General features: G+C 33.8%; 1 protein-coding gene across 2 annotated transcripts in view; it reads left to right on the top strand.

The window, feature by feature from the left end:
• Nucleotides 1–17,334, top strand: part of LOC111048897 (nephrin) — a 205,634-nt gene that overhangs the window by 146,293 nt on the left and 42,007 nt on the right. The window lies entirely within an intron of this gene.

The following is a 17,334-nucleotide window of genomic DNA, read 5'->3' as shown; positions in this document are numbered from 1 at the left end:
AACAATGAGTATACAGTTCTCCTTCAACACTTGAAAAACACAGTGAAGAGTTATCATCGTTGTAGATTAGCCCGTACCATATTAAAGGATATAAGTTGAGTTATTCACTTCCAAATCCAATACTTATATACATACGAAATGCAATGAAATTATAAACATATCATTTGTGTTCGGCCTACTACTAGACATATAGATAAAACATTCATATAATTAATTATAAAAGTTTCTCAATCTCATAAATTAGAGGTGATATTATTGTGAGAATCTATTACGAATAAGAAGTTTCGAACTCATCACAAGCATGAACTTTTATGTGTGATAAGATATTGTTTTTCTTCCAATGATCATACAAGTCAAAATATCTCAAAAGGCGGAGATAACGTTCACTGAGAATACATCATCCATCATTAAACATTTGTAACTTTCATATTCCTCCCCTCCATTACAGTAATAATCTTTAGTTATTTTATAGTTCAATTCCAACATTCAGCTAGCCTCTAACTGGTTTATCAACTATTTAATACCAATCTCGTTGGAATTTATAGACTGAGATAGGTCCCCCCTCTTAAATCATCAGTCATGATGATTTTTTGAAGGAACCGGGTATATATCTCAGTATTCTGTAGGGAGTTTCCTAATGTGACCTTCAAGCTATTACAAAGCCACACTGGGAAGAGCTACTGATTTCTTTCCGGTGGAATTACGAGAAAACTTTTCGAATTTTCCTGTTTGTTGGTGGAAGCCTTTTTACACCCGTTCAGTGAGGCCGAAAGATTCGCATCATCTGTTACATCCCCTCAGAAATATTCCAGCTCTTTCCCGTAGATTCGACTGTGCAAACATCAAAGCGACCAAAGGCAAATCAAAGCAAGGCAATAAGGCTGGTCGGGCCTCTGTTGGAAAACACTTGGTCCCGAGTCTAAAGCCTAAAAGCCATTACAGATAAGAGGATAATACCACAAAAAAGATAAAGGAAGAGTTGTGTCCCGGCTCTCATACTTGGGAATTCTGTTTTATTTCTCGGGAGGTAAAAAACGCGTGTAATGTCTGCTCGTGTTACTCTATTTTCTTTCGGCCGATCATTGTGAGGCCCCATTATACGGCCGAATGTTCCGGCTGAAATTGCTTCTACTTATGACAAGTGCTGCTCGCAGGATTTATGGACGAGTGTCTGGGAGAGTGAAAGTTGAGAAAGTCAAAAAGACCTCAAAGACTTTCTTACAAGTTGAGAAGAGTTGCACAGTCTGGTGCACACTGCATTCACCGGACTCCATTAGTGATAAGGAGCACTCTGCCACAATTCTTGGCAGAAATTTCATCAACCTTTCAAGATCACATTACTGTGACTTCTACCATCTGAATTGCTATAAATCCTTCCACAATAAATAATGAGAAATGTATATTGTCCATGAAACAAGAGGTGGAGCTATAATATACGAGTCCAGTCAACAAACTCATGTCTGATAGAAGTTTAGTAAATAGGTATTTTATGAAATATAGTACGTATACCTAAGTGAATTAGAAATATGGTAGGATATTGAAATATAGTAATATAAATTTGAGTTACTATGTAACTACAGTATTGAGTGAAATGTATAAATTGTAGAGGAAAGCAACTCACTCTAAGTTGATTTACAGTTACTGTATGAAGATATGGTAACTGATGTAGTTTACTCATCTAAAATCAAAACAGTGATCAGGAATTTCAACCGAAGAAAATGAATAATAATTTGTAATAATTTTGATAGGAACATACTTTTCTAGAGAATCAACTTATCACTATATCGAACTTACCTCTTTCTATGAAGATGGAGTTGGAAAGTATATTTGTTGACTTTGTAGTCCAAATTGTACTCATCCAAATAACCTGAATGGAGCTCAAAATAGGGTTGAAAGAAGAAATAATCAATACATTGTCACTTTTATCTGTATTGCGCCATCGAGGGGTGAACTATAGTGAACTAAATCCTCCACACCTCTACCACTTCACTTATTTGATTGAAACTTTATATAATGATTTTTTCATTCCAAGTTGAGTTTCTTTCTTGTTACATTACATAGTTTCCGTATTTCGTTCACTTTCAATAAATCCCATATTTTTTAAATGCGTGTAAGTTTTTCCTTTTGACTTCGATACTTAACAAAACTGTATAATGTAAGTCATGTATCTTGGTAGCAAGGACTGACCATGGATAGGATTTTGAGTTGAGTACTCTCATGAGATTCGATTTGCAAATCGAGCTACAATATCGATCAGAATACATAAACAAGTAATGACTCATTCAAAGTTGGGATCGAGGGATCGCATCGAACATTCACGACCCCAAAACTATATAATTTACTAGCTGAGGTTGCGTCTGGAGAATGTCTCCCTAACCCAGTTATCGATGTGTTCGAAACTTCCGGAAAAGCAAAGCAAGCCAGGTGGGACGCGCCACTTGGAAAGTTGTCATGTAGCTGAACTCTGATCGGAGACTGGTGGACTGACTGCTTGATGCCTCGGGAGACTGATTCACTGTCCACAGAGTTCAATCATTTTACCCCCAAATGGCAGAAGATGCGACATCTCAAATTCCTCAAATTACGAGCAAACGGTGTAGTTTTCATTCCTGGAATGTGAGTACTTGTTTCTAGTGAATAATCAAGACTTATATTTCTATCATTTGTTCACTTGAATAAAACTATTATATCAAAACTAACCTAACATATCCTCAGAGATTAAGTATAAACAGACATTTCCAAAAAAATGATTTTTTTAATAAATTCGAAAGTCACCCCCACAAACCTTAGTTAATAATTCTAGCTCACCCATGATTGTTTTTGATTTCGTAATTTTTGACCACATTGGACCACTTGAGTCAATCAACTAGAATCGTCCTTGGTTCTGAAGCTGTCTGGCTTCTAGATCAGTCCAATATTTCTCAATTATCTCAGATCGTTGTCGTCTTTCTGAATCAGTAATTACAATCTCCCTGTACATTTTTGGCAAATTTAATATGTGCGTTTCAAATAAATGTTTCATTTTCACTTTAACAATGGAGTCTTATTGTAAAAAGTGATGTTGCATATTGTGTTGAAATCCAAGCTCAGAGGAGCACGTTGATTTGACTGAGAAAAGTTTTCCAGTCAAAAAATCAGACTGCAATAAAGACCATCCTAGAATTGTATATTATCTCTGCTTCATCTCATCTCTCAATATTCTTCTATGAGCTCCATCCAGTATGAATACGCTTAGAATTCAGTTCAATACGAATCGATGTTAAAAAGTGTTCTTATTCATGGAAAATCTAACAATAGTAGTGAAGGCTTTAGATTGAGCCCTATTTGAATTCAACGTCTACAAAATCACAACCTTCAGTGATCACAGTGAAACTATTGAACGGAATTCTTAATTCATAATAATTTTTATAATTAAAGGTAAATAAAAATTCTCATCCGTAGAATTTTGAATTATTCGTGAAAGAGATAATCGAAATAATTAAAATTCGAAAAAATGATAGTACAACTAAGTATAATCAAAATTAAACATACATATTCATATTCGAGAACAAAGTGAAGATTGGAATCTCTGAATGGAAATAGCATTCATAAAATCGAACCATAGATGAGTAATATTTTTTATCCTTGCTCTTATGATCAAACAAACAACGTGAGAGGGAGCTCACTCATTCTTTCACTACTACTAATCACGTATTGTCTCCCTATCAGTTACTCTACCAACAAATATAGGACACTCCCTAGTAGTATTTGAAACTGAGCCTGACTCTTCCCGATATCTTCACCATACAAATCTTATTGCAATTCTTTTCAGCCGGAAGCATCGGCAGTAACTCTATCATGCGATTTATCTCTAAAAGCAGTTGACCTATGAATCGGGCACGTTCTCTGACACTAATAAACCCAATTCCGATTTATTATTTGCTGTGTTTCATGCGTCAATTCATGAATAGACATTCCAATCTCCTGAAACATTAATTCAGATCGTTCATTCAACATCTATAAAGTGCAGTGCATGATAAAGCTAATTTTATTGATTTTTCATTCCAGAACCATAAACATGGATATTTTGAAAGTTTGGATAAAACAGTAGAGTGGCTGTGATTCAAAAGAGGAAATCATAAAGAGAGAAATTCAAATTATAAGTTATCATTTTGAGTAGAAAGGTATCTGGTATTTATTTATTTATTTATTCATTTATTGTATAAAATACTATAATCATAATATATTTATGACATTGGAGGAAAAATTAGGCTGAGCCTGTACTATTTCTCTCCAAAAATTTCGATAAAATGTTAATGTTATCCAAAAGATAAGGTTATGTAATCACACACTGCTTTGTCACTTGATTTTCGGTCCAAGAATGATGATTTAAAATTTTGAATTTTGAAGGTTGATTTTATACTCTAAATAAATTACAGAATGTATCACAGTAAATTAAAAACTTTAGGAATATTGCACTTATTTAAAAAATTTGAATACAAAATCAAAAACCTACTCACTCCTTTTCAGAATTATTAATTAAATAATTAATACGATAGAATCAGTATTGTGTCCCTATACTATACGAATTCCTTATTCGATATTGGTATGAATCCTGTTGAGATTCATGAAGCATTCTATCTTCTCACTCCTGATACTCAATTTCAATTTTCCAATTTCAATTTAAATTCAATTTATTTATTCACACACACATACAAGATAAATAATACAAATGAATACATGCAGAATAAACAACAATCACAAAAGAATAGGCCTAGTGGTGCAAAAAGTTTCCCAAAAATATGGTTATCCATCTACTAGGAAAACCTTCAATCCTAAAATATGATATTCTAGTTTGATCTTATAATTGAATCATGTTGAGTATTGTAATGGGCTTCCTGGGGGGTTACCTCTTGTAATGATCTCCACGTTGTTTGAGGTTCACCTCCGCCCGGGAGCAGGAAGGATAATACAAAGAAAGAGTGGTATGAGTCCGGAGTAATCGGTCCGGGAGGTTGTTATTCTCTCCTTTCAATTACACCGTCTTCATAGAACTCAAAAAAAATATAAAGATAATATCCAATCACAAATGATGGAATGTGGTGTAACGTGGCGTTTGCGAATATATCAATAAGCTCAACACTTCCGGCTGACTCCCACAGCCAAGAATATAGTTCAGGGAGGCCTTCGCTCGTCTTATAACTATACCTTGTGAGTTTGCCAAACACGGGATAAAATGAATTGCTATAAGTTGATAGTAAACTGCAAATATAATGCGCACAAAAAATCCACACTTTATACAAAAAATCACAGTCTAATGTGTACAACACATTCAACACTGTGATGATAATTTTAAGAGTTACTATATTTAAAGTTTTTAGCAGAATATTTGATTGAACAAAGTCCAGATATTGAATTGGAGAGATTTGATAATATTTGAAAAATAAGTTAATTACTAGCCTTGAGCGACTGAGACTCAGGGGGCTGGCGTGGGAAGCAAGGAATGAGATTACAAATAATACAAATTTCATGTATTGTCGGAGACTCTTACTTTCAAATAATTCGTCGTTAGCGCTTTGTTATATTTTAACGATGCACTGCACTGTGCATTGGGCCCAATACAAAATGAAATTACTCACTCGATGCCTTCGGATGAAAATTGACTGGACCTCGGATATGGATCGCTCACGGTGTAGCACAGGCAGGGTGTCGGCGGGTAAGTTCGGTGACATTTTAATTTTTTATATTTCACTTCACTCCGTAATTAATCAAAAATATATAAGAGACGGTATTTGGTGCTGATTTACAGTTATTTGGGACATTTTAATTAACATTTGAAACAATTAAACGGAAAACATTCAACCATGGTTGTTTACCGCTAGATGATCATCTGGAAAGTGGTTATTCTTGAAAATACTTAAGTTCATACACCCTTGAATAAATAAATCCGGGCTTCTGATAGGTTGATTTAATTCAAAATGGCTTTCATCACAATGACGTTTGCAAATAAAGAAAGTAGTTCCCAAATGTAGTGATTCAAAATCAGCAATTTACATAAATTTGAAACCGGGATATTTTTTAATACAAACAAAAGTCGAACCTCTTATCACTAGAACATACCGTATGAAGCTAGCTTCTCCCTTATCAGACATCACATTCACGTGGTGATTACAAGAATCACTGACCTACGATAACATTGGCACAAGCCATGTGATACAGTGATGTGAAGTGCGAGGAAATAAAAAATAATTACAAAAAAATAAATTTTAATTCTACGAAAGAAAATAAAGCAATAGCAAGGGAGGCTAATTTTGATAATAACGGTACAAAGATAAGCGCTTGACATGTGATTGTCTGCTTATAACCACAATTCAAATTCTATATACCGGTGAGTAAACACAACTTTAATTTATTTATTTTATTGCATGTTGTCTTTCAATATTTTTCAATTCAACATCTTCAAGATATTTTTTAAATTCAAATATTAAAAATAAAGAACATTCTTCTCGTCTTATTGACAGGTAAATAAATTATGAGGCTGTGCTCCTTTGACATATTTTAAAAACATGTTGACTAAATAAGGTTAGTTTTCTAATAATATTCCTATTCATAACAATAATTTTATATGGAAAAGGGTGCACAATAGATTCATTATTATATATAAATGACATACAAGATAAGATACATAGCGAAACATTATAAACATAAGGTGAGATAATAGCAGTAGTTATATTAGCTAGGTATTGTATTGGTTTACAACAACTTCTCATGATAGAAATATTTTTATTTTCTATAATTTGATTTTCCTATAATTTATTTGTCAATTTTAGTTCCTTAAAAAGAAGGATATCGTGACAGTATATAAATTGGGAAAGTGAAGGGAACACAACCTGGCCTATGTTTTTTACTGTGTCATCACTTGAAAAATAACACAAGGATTGCCTTATTGCTGGTTGCATAAAAGCCGGTTGAATTTTAACCGTGATTTATTCCACAATTAATGATGTTAATTGTGACTCATTCTCATAAATCATCATAGTTTGAAAGAAAAAGAATTAGGGTTGAACAAGTGTTGATCTGATGATGATTGTCGAAATCGTGAGTTGTACCTGGCTAAATGTGGTATTCGCAGTTCTATCATGAGAGTCGAAAGGTGAAAGAGCGGCAGTCCCTTCCGGGATTTGTCTGAGAACGTCTGAAAAGTAAGCGTGCAAACTACCTTTTTCCCACTTTCTTGCCTTAACAAGTTGAAGGTTAACTGAAAACGAACTTTCTCGTGCCTTACGGACTTATTCCGGCGAAAAGAACCGGCTCTTGTCAGTTGTGTGAAATCTTTGAAAGTTGGTCTGTTAGGTTGTTTCGGTGACGTGACTCACGATTGAAATACTGAGAATCTGAAGATTTCCACAATTTCCCTTAATTTAATCAGAAAAGAAGCTCAAGTTTTTGAGAGAGAAACAACTAATAATTTAGAAACTTTATTATTATAACAATGATAACAGATATCATAAATTCTCGAATGACAGACATACAATAATAATATTAATGGTTGTATTATCGATGGACCAGACTGGATGAGGAAAGGGTGACCTCTATGATGATTGATTGTTAATTTGAATACTAGGAATCGCCATTCCACTAGAACTTCATACTAATAAACAAGAGAGAGAGAGAGAGAGAGAGAGAGAGAGAGAGTGAGAGAGAGAGAGAGAGAGAGAGAGTGAGGGAGAGAGAGAGAGAGAGATCTGATTGTGTTGTGGGTGAAGTTTTATTTAGAAGTTTTTTTTTCAAATTCAAATTCATTTATTTGCCATAAAATAATACAGATTGATAAAATAAATATTCTAACTTACAAAATGGCACTACCGGCAAAGTATTGATTGTAGTAATGTGAAAACCTTTATACTGTCCAACCGATGATTCGAACCCATGATTTTTGTGATCTTGAATACATTCAACATTATCGAAAAATCATATTAGTTTCTAGTAGATTGTAAATTACATGAAGGAACCATCGAATTAAAGGTAAAAGGTCTCTGTACAATCTGTCTTGACTCCCCGCTGGAAGAATGATAGAGTTGGGATCACTTTGACCAGGGAGACTTCATTTTTCAAAGAAGCCATCGACTGGAAAACATCTAGAGTGCTATAGTATAGCTCTAGAGGCGCTGCCTCAATGAAAGACCCCACTCAATTATTGATTCCCGTCTTTTAGCTGCTGGCGGCCGAAGGCTGCTGCTTGTGATGGAATTTGAAGCCCTTACACTCTCAAGTGCTCGCAATTCCACCAAAGTGGGTCCTGAATAACAATCTATCAAAGCACAAATGGCATAGAAAAATCATGGGCACCCCAATGATTTCAGAGCGAAGAACACTTGCAACTGCAATCCTCCAGGATGAAAGTTGTCAATCACAACATTTATATGATCCTATGATTGAACAATACTAGCTCACTCTATTTCTGGAGTGAACTTGATTAAGTTAATTTTTCCAACCTTCCTCAGTGATTGGAGATTATGAAATCATGTTGGATGGATAAGGATTCAATAATTTTTCGTTATTGGAAGAGATTTTTGTTTATCCTTAGCGAATACCAAAGAATTTTCTCGGAATTTTAATTAAATTGTTTCCTTAATTTCCACAATACTTGGATGAAATATTATGTATTAAACAGGTGACTTAGTGAGTAATTTTCCACTCATTTCCGTTAGTACTGTGACGATTCTTTATAGTGGCTACTTAAAAAACTAGTTTCTTTTAATTATATAATGAAAGATCAAGGCAGAAACAGCAAACTATCTCTTGATGAAATAATTATCAACGTTACCGTTACTGATAACAATACTCGATTGAATCAGTTTCTTCCAGTCAATAAATTGAGAGTTCATATTATTAATTATAAAATTATTGTATTGAAACAACATTTATAGGTTAAATAAATGTTATCATAAACCTCACCTCAAATGCTTGAAGGATTTGAAAAACCTAACCTAAATACTAGAATACTAGTAGGGTATAGATCTGAGATCAACCAGGCCTTGCGTATTATTATAATGTGTACTCATGCCATTTTTTATGAATTATTATTTTTCTTCATTGTAAAAAAAGGAAAAAGGAATCTATAATAACAAATTTATCGAAATTATCAGCACAATAAATGAATTTCATTCTTGAAAAACAAATTATAAAATGGATATATTATGTTGATATACAGTAACAACAAAAAAGTTACAAATACTCGTTGTTTGTAAGTCTACATTGACGAACGGTATAATTACATTTATTATTTAGGTTATCAACAAATAAATATTGAATGGAAGTGATCTCGCTAGATTTGTTCCTCTTTGCATGAACAATCAATCAGAGGACAAAGAAAGGGATAGGCTACCAAAATTTGAATTGTTGAGATACAACACAAAATGTCGAAATCTTTATTATTATAATTTATCTATTATCGAGATTGATCTACACTGTTTGAATTGAATTATATTTATGCTTTAATGTATTTATTTGTCTTATAAGTCAGGGAATTAAGAGTGTAAACAAAGGAACTACTTTTCATAAAAATATGACGTGTACATTACGTCACTCAGTTACAACCAATAGCAATATTGTCTTATGCAAATTAGAAACATAGAGATTCAAAGAATTATTATCTTAAAATCCGTTGAAGGAAACTTATTCTCTAGCACAGACCTTGTTCTAGTCACACGTTTCTAGAAGACTTGCATTTTTATGAAAAACAAAATATGAAGATTGTTTTTTAATTATTCGTGTTTGAAATATTAATGTTAATAATTGTAAAGTTCCTCTTATCTGTAAAAATAATAATTAACGTAAAATACCCGATTGAATCTATATGAACCGCCGAATAATACACCAGCAGCACGTTCTACTTGGAGGCCAGGAAATCCAGTACATAGCAGAAGAATTATTTGCGAACCAAGGAAAAAGGAAAACAGAGTCGCGTGGGCTATTCTTCTTGTAACTAAATTGGGGCCCCATCTACGATTCATAAGCGACATAAATTCTTGAGAAAATTAATGGTCATGACCAGATTGCAATCAGGGAAAATTCAACGTTAATCCACATTATAATAGTCATTATTAAATTTAGCTAATTTATAATCTGTTTATCGATCAAGCTATTCCAAAGCAGAACTCACTACCCTGTAATTATCATTTTATTATATTATTTCCTTTTAATTCATAAATTATTGTTAAATTATCAATTGTACATGTCTGGTATTGTTAAACCAGAACACATTATACCGATCACCATTACTCACTTCAAAAATTTTAAATTACTATCTACTTATCTTGTAATGTCGCAAATCTGATGATTATTTATAATACATTTAAATAACTGAGCATATCTTCCAGTTCGTTTCCTTTCTAGAAACCTTAATATTGTCTTTGACACGTTAGCATTGGTATTTTAGTAGACCTCATATGGAAGGTTGTAGATGGTTGCTGATGTATCAGTTGATTACTGCGAAATTAATTCAAATAATTTCGCTTACTTTTGCTCTTACGTTAGTTGCTGTTGGTAACCTAGCACATAATTTCCAGACAAAATTAAGCAAAATTAAGCAGTGTATGCGGCATTCTGCAGGATTTAGGTTAATGTAGCTCAACACTGATAAGATTAGATTCTGTACTCGAACCTCTTTTCAGATATTATATATTCAATTAATAAATTACTCATTATTAATTCTGATAGGGGTGAGAGACGCAATCATACATGGATTTGTGATCTATATCTTCGTTCAAGTTGCATTGGCTCTTTATCAGAACAACAAACAGGTAATAGTTTTGAGATTGCTTTATTTAAGCTCATTGCAATTGAAATATTCCATTCCCAAATCTGGGATAACCTACAAATTTCACGGTCCATATAAGAGATCAAGGTGTATCTATCAGTATACTACCGTTGACTCTGACCAAATAAAAAATCTTTTTATCTGTCACTCTGCGCGTGACACTCGCAAAATTAATCTTAGTAACCTCAGTAATTATTACAGCTTAAACATTATTTTCTCTGAATATTTTATATGATTATCCTCTTCAGGGTTCTATAATATCAGTTCGCAATCCGAATCAGGTAATCTTGAGTCATACAGACATAACCACAATCCCTTAGACAAAATTCTTCCGAATTCAGAAATAAATAAATTCTCAGCTCTAACGTCACATAGAGGGGCATACATTTATGTACCCATAAAAGTGAAACCTGACACATGCTGACACAACTTGGGGCGTGAAACGTTGAGAATCCTGACAGTAGCCTTCGTACAGGATTTTTCCTTCCTCAATTAAATGCAAACTCCCATTACAGTACACGGACATAAGATAGAATAAGTAAAAATAAAAAGTTGTGATAAAATTGGGAGAAATTTGAAAGATTATTTTTAAAAGAGGAGTGGAGTAAAGAGGCATATAATTCTGGAGAGAATCGATGCGTAACATCTTAAATGAATGAATAAATAAGAAACAGAAAAGTTCTTGTAATTAAAGCACTACCCAAATGATGAATGACCTAATCCTGTAATGATATTGTGCCATTTACATCGCTCAATATGAACTTGGCTCAACGACCCAATGAACTGCCGGCGATGTAATGAATTGCCATAGAAAACTTTCACTTACCTCACAACTTTTCAAGTTTGATGCCTCATTCTGGTAGTTAAGGAACGTAGACGCTTAAGACGTGCCATCACCATCATTCACCTTGCGCCTTCACAAAGTTGGAGATGATTTCGGGAAGACGTCGTCTACTACACAAGTGTGTGACAGATTGAAGATGTTGTTGAAGTATTTCAACCGAGTTTATAACTAGAGCTAGGCCCACTGGCGCCGTGCGATATTTTCTGAAATATGCCAACTAACGAGCTCGAGCCGACAGATTGATCCAAACCAGCCGATTGAATTACGAAAGAAACGGAAGGTGTCATCGGCTTGAGAAGCGATCAATCATCGCTGCATGCTATTAGCTTCATCCGGATAATCCACTTCCTCTTCCCAATAGCATAATTTTGAGGACCAGCTACACTTTCTCATCAACCTCTCAGTGGGATAAATAGGAGGACAGTATCGTATTAATGGAGAGAATTGTGATGTCGGAACACGTAAATTGTCTTCCCCTATAACAAAGAAAACCATATTGCTCCTTTAATTCCCTACAATTACAATGATAGAATCATGAAGAAGGAACTTTACATTGATAATGAGTGTAATGCTGGAAAAGGGAAGTGCTGAAGGAACAGTCATGAAACTGAGTATCCTCATTCAATTTAAGGAGCGAGGGTATTTTCAGTCAATCTCATTGAGTCCTTTCTACTTCCTGCTTTGAAAAATATGCAACAATACTGCTGTGGAAAATATTTTTCACGTGACATTTTTTGGAATTGTAGAAATTTACCTCAGGCCATCAGAATGACCTATTCATGATTTCCAACGAGGAACAGGAGCAACTGTGTTTATTTTTTCCAATGTAGGAATGAGAGCTAAAGATAATATTGAAAAGGAAAAATCATCCAGAGATATTTGTACTCGTATAACAGCCTCGGGCTACGGACTGTATAAGTTACGCAGAAAGCGAAATGGGATAAGTTATGTTAGAGTCATCTGACCTGAATCGGAAAGGGCAAACTCCATTATGAGAGAATGGTTTAGTAGTATAGCAGTTTCTGTGAACGTTTCATTTTTGGTGATAGCACTAGTTCGTTCGTAGTATTTATAGTACATACTTCCAAAAAATCTGTTATTGTAGAAATAATATTGATCTCCAATACTGGGAATGGGATTCAATGAATTGGAAAATACAACAAAATTGATATGCTCAACCATATTGAACCGTATATTAGAACTGAGAGACCATATATATATATATATATATATATATATATTATATATATATATATATATATATATATTTATACATTGATATTCTCTGTTAAAACTCTTTGTGAAGGTGTCTACTTATGAAATAGCATTTCTACAATCCGATCTTGATGCAATAATTCATTAATTAAGTATGAATATTGAACTCCAATAAAGTAAGGAAATTACATTTTTCCAAGAGTGTAATCGAAATAAGAGTTGGTTATAAAGCTATTAGATTCTTCAAACCCTCTATGAAATTGTACTTCATCAACATCCCTGTGATTTACAAAATTCTAGTGAGTTTAATAATAATTGTTGAATTATGATTTGGTGGAAATTATTCATAAACTCCAATTGATGAGATCAAAATAAGAATAATGTGTAAGAGAAATACATTACATCCATGATTAAACGTTATAAGGCTGATAAATTATAAAAAAAATAATAATCAGGAATGAGAATGAATACATGATTGCCAGTCCAGATTTTTTGATTTCTCGATTGATCATTACCTGAAAGCAAGTAAGAGTTTTTCCGTTGCGGTGGAGAATTGCTTTGTTTGGAGCGGTGTAGCTATTCAAAAAATCCCTCCCTCACAGCCATTGGTTTGTTACTCACTTAAAATATTCCAGACAGGTACAATCGAGATAAACCCTATCCAAGCTCACAGTGCCACTCGTACCCCTTTACCCGTCCTATAGAATCCATTTGTTCTTCCCCACTTCTGAACTTCTAAACCCATCGAAAGTAAATTTCGAAGGTGAACAGCTCCTTTTTGTATGGCCAAATCTCTATCGCTATAAATTTACCAAGTATCCCATGAATCTCAACTATCTCCTTCAAGCTACCCAGAAACATTCCAGTCTCATAAAATGTGGCTGAGATATGGATTGAGAGCTAATCTCTAACACTTGAGATACTATTCAAGTACCAAGTACTTGAAAATTGTTATTTCAGAATCATAGAATCGTTAGTACTTTTCCTCACTTTCCACAAATTGCTTTATTCTCTATGGAGATGAATTTCTCCTGAGTGAGCTCAATTTCAAAGTTACTAACATAGATTTTTCTAAATAGAGGGGTGATTTTCCACTACGACTGATCTGGTGAGAACTGGGGATGATTTCTATGTAATCACAAAAGCTCCACTAAATTCAATTCGAATCAATTCAATAATTTTTATACAGTATTTCTAAAGAGAATACAATTGAATATGTCAGCAGTACAGCGCAATGGCAAATCATCACATATTATGTTAGGAGCGTTTATGCTGTACAAAGCTTCATATCAACTAGTCCCCATAGCACAAGAAACCAATAAACTAAAAAAGTAAGCTACTGAAGCAATCTGTTCCTCAGGAGCTTTTCTTGAACATTTTCCGCAATTTTCCTGAAATTGGATCATATCCTACTATTCCATACATCTACTCCCAGATTACATTCTCAGCTTAGTCTCATGAGAAATGTTTCAAGGACAAGGATGTTTCACGTCTTGAAGGAAACTTGTCTTTTCAGAGAACTTCCTGTTTTTCAGGACTCGAAAGGCTTTGATACTATCATTCTGTGCAGTTTTATCTTGCTAGAAGTGAACAATTATTCGACTTCTCTTTAAAAAAGTAGTAATCTCTTCTTGGTGATGTACTGAAAGCCACAGATTTGTTCCAGTAGCACGTCGCTGTCTGTTTCAAAGAGGGCCACTCTCATAAAACGCAATCAAACTATTTTTGCTGTTGAAGTTGAGTCAAAACCTCAATTGAAGCCTTCTTGGAGTTTATTTATTCAGGCTGAAAATACTTGCAGTTACTGAAATTCTCACTTGTAATTAATAAATATTAACTGAGAATATAAATATGCTGATCCAAGTTTGTAGTGAGCCTCACTGAATCTATCTGTTTTTCATTAAAAAAACCAACTCCAGCCTGAATTGGCGATGGCAACTAAAATGCTAACTGCAGCTAAAATTCATGTGGAGTGATCTGATTCCTAGAACAATTTTCACTATAATGAACTATCTAACAATTTCAGACTCACATTGCTTTCATAGATTTGTGTTCTCAGTTGGGGCACGGCAACAGTAAAATAAATAATTATTGGCTTCCAGAGTGTACAAATCAGGAATGAGTTAGTGTTGACAAGAAAGTTACAAGAGTTCTCAGGATGCATATGACAATAAACTTTCAAGATAGAAAGTGGAGACCTTTTTCAGATACTTGGAAAACTTCCAGCACACTACGCTCCAAAAATATGATTTATCGAGCTGTTTACAATATATTCTGCACGTTACTATTTTATGGATAATCATTCTGTAAGCTCAACCCTCATATCCATCATGTTTGAAGAGATTGTCATATTTCCACTTGAAATATGTGAGACAAGATTCAGAAACAAAACACGAAGAAGGCAGAGAAAAATGAATAATCGATGGCGGCGCTGCACAACTTGCTTCAATTTTTAAGCATAAAATTCCAGGTAGAACTACTTTGAGCAAAGTGATATTCATATATCAACTTTCTGAGAATACCTGAATTATCGGTTTCATGCCTTATTGAAAGTAAGCCCTCCAATGAACGTATAAGAAACCCTTTTTGAAATACTGAGACATTCAGAGAGTTTTATATAAATTTTCCTGATTCACAATTTGTTATTCAAACGTTTCTCGCAATCTATGAATTCAAGTCCATTTTTCAATCACGTTCTCAAACGCAAAATTTCAATTCACTTATAAATATTGTAATCGATTCTATTCTCATTCTGCTTCCTTATCAAAGATCTGTATCAGGGGTTTTGTTATGAACGCCCAAATCCCATTCTTCATTCTCTATCTAACTTTCATTCGCCAACCTGTTATACCACTATTTAATCTGTATTTTTCTCAAATTTAGTCTAATATAATATTAATTTTCATAATTTAGTTTATCGATTTTAAATTCAGCGAATTACGTCAGGCTCTCAAAAACACAGGCTTAAGCCTACATGTGAGTCTCTCACAACGTAAGAGTATATATGAATGTACTTAACTATACTGTGTTATTTGTAAATTGTGAGAATAAATTGATTTGATTTAATTTGATTATTATCACAATTTGTCACCATTGCACCTGCAATAATGTTAACAGGTTTTGCATTATTCAAATCACTGATCACAAACTCATTATCTTTCTCAATACCCTGTCTCATCAAGTGTAGGATTTGACTTGTGTTATGATCACCACAGTGAAGTTTATAGATGATGTCTATTGATGTCTAGAATACTTTCGAACTTCTCACTATGATCTTAATTATTTGACATGCTGGTAGCTCCCTATTTCTACTGATTGTACAAATATTATCGGTTGTTGATTCTGAATTAAAATCCCAGAATGGCTCTGAAAATTCTGTAGTTCGCACGACATTCCTAGAATAGGCGAGTAGCCTCCTGTGACAAATTGCAGGGAAACATAGTGCTTCCTCAAGCCTGCCCAAGTAAATAGTATAGTGAACGGATAGCAATGGCCTACAAAGAGCCTATTCTGGTTGATTGAAGGATCAATCTCGACTCCGATTGATCTCTCAATCAACCAGAATTCGTCCTTGAATCACTTCTACTCCTCAATCACTGAGCAACATATTTGCGAGGGAGTTCACTCCCACGAACAGGTGATTCAACAGTACAATAGTTGAATAGGGGTCTTCATAGTAAATCTTTCAAATTCATTCTAATAATGATCATACCGAGCGTCTATGCGCGGTATGTGAATTCATTAATGTGTGTTCAGTCAAATTCAATGAATGAGAATTCATTCCTTTGATAAAACTTGAATTTTTACTCACTGATTGGAGTGCGGCTCATTTCCTATCTGCCATTACCATTTACAACGATGACGTTCTATATTGGAAGTGATTGCAGAGGAAGAAACAATTAAAAGATTTCAGATTAGTATTGATAGAAACCTTAGAAACTCCAAATGATGACATGAGTCAGAGAGGTTTTAAATAATAATCCAGTTTCAAAAATTCAGTGAAGGTTTTGCCAATAATTTTCCAGACACACCAATTATAAATGTGTCACACTAGGTGCAAGAGAAGAGATGATAATCGCACAATATTTGAAAATGTTTTAATGTTTCAAGAGAATGTATAATATTGAAAATATAATAGTTTGTGATGCATTATGCGACATTCTAGAGTTTCTAAACTACTGACTGTCGAATTGTTTATTGATAGAGAAGAATTGGATAACATGAAAATTTTTCCTGAGAGAGATCAATTTCTACAATCAATGTCTGTTTAGTCTTATTTTCAATATGAGCAGAGCTTTTCCCCTATATGGGAGTTGTACCTCATAGTATTTTTGCATAATTGAAAAGACTCGAGAAATGTCAAAAAATCCACTTTATTTTCATAAAAATTAAAATATTATCACATCCGAAAGCATGCTCATGTGAAACAAAAAAAAATTATCATAAACAAAGTGGATTTTTTGATTATTTTTCA

The sequence above is a fragment of the Nilaparvata lugens genome, chromosome 4 (assembly GCF_014356525.2).
Source record: "Nilaparvata lugens isolate BPH chromosome 4, ASM1435652v1, whole genome shotgun sequence".
Classification (NCBI taxonomy): Eukaryota; Metazoa; Arthropoda; class Insecta; order Hemiptera; family Delphacidae; genus Nilaparvata; species Nilaparvata lugens.
Note: the sequence above shows the minus strand (reverse complement) of the source record. Positions and strands in the feature narration are given on the sequence as shown.